This window comes from Dipodomys ordii, unplaced genomic scaffold (assembly GCF_000151885.1).
Source record: "Dipodomys ordii isolate 6190 unplaced genomic scaffold, Dord_2.0 Scaffold76, whole genome shotgun sequence".
Lineage (NCBI taxonomy): Eukaryota > Metazoa > Chordata > Mammalia > Rodentia > Heteromyidae > Dipodomys > Dipodomys ordii.
Window position 1 is genome coordinate 2,455,966 of NW_012267292.1, and position 5,766 is coordinate 2,461,731.

Consider the following 5,766-nt stretch of genomic DNA (forward strand, 5'->3'; position numbering starts at 1 on the left):
CGCGCCGGGGCCCTCCCCTCGCCGCCAAGCTTCCTCATTCCAGCGCAGCATCACGCTGAAGTCCGCCTCGGGATGCGGCGGCCGGCGCTCTGCCCGGTGGCCGGGCAGCCCAGCTTGGCGGTGATGCTGCTGCGGGACCAGCGTTTAGCCGGAGGGGCGCGGCGCGGGCGGCACGTGCGGGGCTGCGGGCAGGGGGAGGAGACCGCGCGCCGCCCGGTCCGCACCCCGACGCGTGTGGTGTAGCTGCTGGGTCGCTACACCGGCATGTTCTCCCAGTGGGGGGACTCAAAGGACTGGGGACCCTGGATGGCATTTGCCCTTGTGTCTGGGAGCGTCCGCTCTTGGCCCAACCCATGGCCCTTAAAATTGGGATCCCTTGGTTCCCAGGTTCGGGCTCAGGCCCCAAAATACAAAGGCCCACCCGTGGGGGTGGGAAAAGTTGATCCTCCGCAAGTGAGGAGAAGGTGCAATTCATTTTCCCAGACAACCAATGGAATACCTCTGGTGTCTCTTCCCTCCCACCTGCGCAAGGTAGAAGTTAGGATGGCGTCTTCCATCTTGGCCTGTGTGCACCTGCAAGCGTGGAAGAGTGTCTGCCGGGGATATGGCAAGGAGGAGATCCTGCTACTCCACTTCCCGCCCTTGGCACCGCAGAACTCTCCCTAGCCTGCACGACACCCAGTGCCTGGGCTGAAGCGAGACTGCTTGCCTCTGACAGTGCACCCCCTGGCACTCTACAAGGAGCCCCTCATTCTGATTAGCTGGGCTCCACCCGACGGCGCTTGCAGTCGGAGCACAGAGGAGGAATGTTGGGTTCCACACCAGTCTCTGGGTCCCGGCCCAGTTCGAGAGGAGAGGACCCAAATTGGAATGATGTGGCCTTTGCTCTGCCTGGCTTGGAAGCCTGCACATGCACTCAATAAGGCAGGCAGGCAGGCAGTGCCATGGAAATTGGGGGGAAGAAGGTTCTGCGGCCTCCAAGGAGTAGGATGCTCAAGAGGAGAGCGGGCACAGTTCTGCCAGGAGGAGAGAACAACTGGGCAACGGGGACAGACAGATAATGTCACTTCAAACCACTGAGTGTGGCTGGGGATACAGTCATCAGGATGGCTGTGATTGAGTTGAAGAGGGTGTTATGGCAGGGCCTATTCCCCTCCAGTGATCCGCTCTGCTTTCATTGTCCTTGGAAGAAGAAGACGGGTTTTGATTGTTATACAACATCTGGATAGATTCTTCCTGAGTCACTTAGATAACACTACTCAGTTTATCTCGCCAATTTTACACTGGGTTGAGCCTGAGCCATTTAACTCCCTGCCAGACCTCAGGGGGGAGAAGACTAGTAAAGGATCCGTTGGTCCTGTTCCTGACCCTTCACTTGGTTTTGTGACTTTGGGCAAGTTCTCCAACCTCCTGCCTTCCAGCTAAGTCATCTACTCGTCTAAAAAATAAACATGTTACTAATTCCAGAGGGATCTCTAGTTCTTGGATGTATAAGTCTGTTTCTGTCTCTGTCTGTCTGTCTCTGTCTGTCTCTGTCTCTGTCTCTGTCTCTCTCTCTTTCTTCCTCCCTCCCTTCCTCCCTCCCTGTCCAGTATGGGTACTTAGAATCCCATACTTACTCTCAGTTGGCTTGCTGGCATAGTACCACTTGAGTCACACCTCCAATTTAACATTTTGCTAGTTAATTGGAGATAAAATCTCACAGATTTGTTGGCCCAGGCTAGCTTCAAACTAAGATCTTCCAGGTCTTATTTTCCTGAGTAGCTAGAATATTAGGCATAGACATAGGCGGCTCATGCTTATAGTCTTAACTATTCAGGAGACTGAGATCTTAGAACTATGGTTCAGAGCCAGTCTGGGCATAAATGTCTGAGAGACTCTTATCTTTAGTTAATCATTAAAAAGTTAGAGATAGAGGTGTGGCTCAAATGGTAGAGTGCCAGCTTGAACAACAAAGTAAAGAGACAGTGCACAGGTCTTGAGTTCAAGCCTCAGAACCAGCACACATGAAAAACAATTGTAGGCTGTAGTCTTCCAGAATGAACTCAGATATGATCATCCCAAAAAGATACATTGTAACTGAGGCTATAAGCTCAAATAGTCTGGACTTTGTTGTACTATGCCTTTTCCATCTTGCAATTGGTTTTTTACCATCTACAAATGAGTGGAAATAAGCTTCCTTGTGGGATTATTTGTGCTAAATAGATCAAATATGGAAGATTTTGCCACATGCCTGTCTCTCAGAAAGGAAGACTATAGGTCATAAATATCACTTGTCATTCACTCCGCTTAGTACCAATGTGTCACTAAGGTGGGAAGAGTCCCAGACTGTCAGGCCCTGGGTTCCATTCCTGACCCCCATCCTCACACAGGTAGAGCTCACATGACTCTAATTGCAATCTGGAAACTGAAAACGGATACCAGGTGACCAGTAGTCACTTAAACATTGAGCATTTAAACCAACAATAACATTACATTGATGCGGGAGGGGGAACCGGGAAAACTGAAACTATGTGATACTGTAACTTATATTTTTATGTCTGTAATCACTTTACTGTGCTTTGCTGTGTTTCCTAAAGTTAGAGTGTTATTGTTTAATGTATTCAGGAATAATTGCTGAATTACCAATTCTTCTTTAGGAGAGTGTAATGTGATAAGAATAAAGAGCAGCTAAGGAAGTAATCAGAGGCTCCAGATTCCAAGCTCAGTACTGGAGTCAGTTAGGTACCTTTGTTCCTGCAAAGACTTGGAGAGTTTTTTTTTTTTTAAGTGAGTTTTCTGAAGTAAAAGGATAACTGAAGTGATATGGTATGGCTAACAGTTTTGATCTTCCTATGTTTTCAGCAGGTCACTTAACTCTATGAGCTTCAGTGTCTCATACACTGAGAGTCCATTTGTATGTGTGTGTGTGTTGTGTGTGTGTGTGTGTGTGTAGATACTGGGGCTTGAACTCAGGGCCTTATGCTTTTGCTTAGCCTTTTTCCTCTCAAGGCTGGTTCTCTACAACTTGAGCCACATCTCTACTTCTGGCCTTTTTTTTTTTTTTTTTTGGTTAATTGGAGATTGTAGATGAGTCACTTAGATTTGTCTACCTAGGCTGGCTTTGAGCCAATCCTCAGATCTCAACTTCCTGAGTACCTAGGGTTTACAGGCATGACTCACCAGCACCCACCTAGAGCATATCTCCTTTACAGTGAATAGAGTTAGGTGAAATTCAGTGAAATAATGTCTGTAAGAAGTTGTACTTTTCTTCAGTTTTTAAAAAGTCCGTTCAATATTGGCATAATGTGCACTCATTTTTTCTTCAGAGTTTGGTAAACAGCGAGAATAACAGGAAAGTTTTTTTTGGTGTGTTGTTAAAAAAGAAACTAAATTATCTTTCCATGGAGTTAGCCTGTAAGAACGTACATAGTTCCATCAGAAAAGGAAGATGAGTAAGAGAAGGAAACCCAGGATGTGGATGAAACTATTGCGACAAAGACTGCTCTTTCCATTTCTTTCCCCCTGTGTTCATGGTCTCCAGCTTCTGCTTCTGCCTGTTTGAAAACTCTCAGTAGCTCATTTGGGATGAGGTTCTTGGTCCTTGGTCCATTTTCTTGGCTTCTCTCCTTAGTCTGGTCACTTCTAAGCACTGAGCCCCATCTACCAACAAAATGGTGGGATATGATGCCTCATAGCAGAGAATAGGAAGCCCCTGGAGCCCTAAAGGACAGCCCTTTGGGTTCTGGCTTTGTGACATTGGAAAGAATACCCAGGAATCTGAGGGCACTGTTGACCACATCTTAGACATGAATCATGGGCAGATCCCAGGCTTTGAATCTAATATGTGCCACAATTGAGAACCCAGTTTTTCCTCCTCTCAGTAATTCTTTCAGTGTATTCTCTTTGGTGTCTGTAAGACAAAAATGCAGTTAGCTTCAAAAACAGTGAGGTTTTATATTATTTGGTTAGAAGAGATTGGAAGCCAAACAAGTCAGGTACAAGGATTTGGAGAAAAGAGACTTACAAATAAGTAGCTTTCTGCTGAAAACTTTCTAAAACCATATTTTGGTGAATACAACAAATGTGGATATCCCTCTGAACTGTATAGATCACAATGAAGAAAGAAAGGGACTTGTCTCCCTTCCCCTCACTTCCCCATGCCACCCCACCAGCTGATTCTACTGGACAGGCATATATTCTTTTATCCAAAAGGCATTTCTTTAATTAACCAATCATTTAATTTATGGTGGTCTTTGAGATACAGGGAATCATAATGAAGTATGAGATGTGGTTTTGTCTCTTGAGAGGCTCACAAGCTAGCAAAGTAGATAGACAATTAAATACTTGCTTTTCGTGCAAATGTGGCCTGATAAATCCCATTGCAATTCATTTGGAACACAAAGGGTCACATTCCTGGTGGCCAGAGCTGGGGCGGCTCTGTGGACACTGGAAGGGAGGAGGGAAGGCGAGAACTTGGAGAGAACTCAGAGAACAACCAAATGGGTGACTGTAAGAAGTCCCTGCTTGAACACAGTGAGACAGACCCAGGGTGGAGACTTGGCAGGCCTGGAGAGCAGGGCTCTCAGGGACCCCACTGGGAAGTAGGGCAGAGAAGCTGAGGGGAGCAAAAGCAGTCACAGGCAGAAATGGAAAAACTGGGAAGGCAAAAAAAAAAGGAATAAATCCAACCCAAGACATGAAAAGCTTTGTGTATAAGTAGGTGTGGTAATTAAGAAAGAAAAAAAGAAGACTCTGCTTAAAGGAGAAAACTACCCAAAGACTAATAGTAACATTGTGACACCTGCTGCTCCCAATCTGGCTTTTTGATGAACTTTTTGAGGCATCACCTCTTACCTAATCATAGAGTAGAACCAACATCACTGTCCAAATTGTATATGATACAGAAGTTCAAAGAGGTCAAGTCACCTGAAAGGCAGCCAAGTTGAGTGATAGATGTTGGAGTCAACTCATTTGGATGAACTGATCTACAAATTACTAGGCTTTTCCAAATTTCAATATCCTCTTCTGTGAAATGGGGATCAGACTCATTGTTATCCTAACAACAGTAGCAATGATATCTACTCAGAAATATTTGAGAGCTCTACCAGTTGATACATGTTAAGCTAACGTTGTTCGATCCTTGGCAGATACTAAGCACTAAGTGTTTATTATGTTAAAGAATTCAGTTTCTAAAGTGGTTGGGCTGGGATACAAATCTTGGCCAATTCTTTCAGCCATTACTCTGCCTTCTCTTTTGAAATTACTGTTCAAATGTTGACAGTGCTCCTCCAGTCCCAGACTTCTTATTTGTCTCTGTCCTGAGGTTTGATTACCTGACTCCTTCCTTATGTCCTTCACACTCTGTACCTATGACCTGAATAGAACTGAGGCAGCTACAAGGCCTGTCTTCTTAAGTCATTCCTCTCCAATCAGTGGAAAGCATTCTCCTTCAGTTCTCTTCCCATTGTTTTATTTCCCCCAGTTTTAGTAAAGGCATTGCAGCAAAGATTAAATTTTGTCCATGGGCTTTCTAATCTGTAAAGTATATAGAACTTTAGGCTAGTTATTTTTCTTTGTTATAACACCTCCTTTCTGTTGATGCTCATAATTATTTCCTTCTCCAGTTTTGAAAGGAAGTGGGTTTGTTTGGGTGTGGGGAGAGTTGACTATGGAACTCTATAATGGAAAATGTCCTAAACGTCTTGGTTGTCTATCTTAGCCTTACACCAGAACACTGACTGAACTTGACTGACTGAGTTACTTAAACATTTTAAGCATCATCTT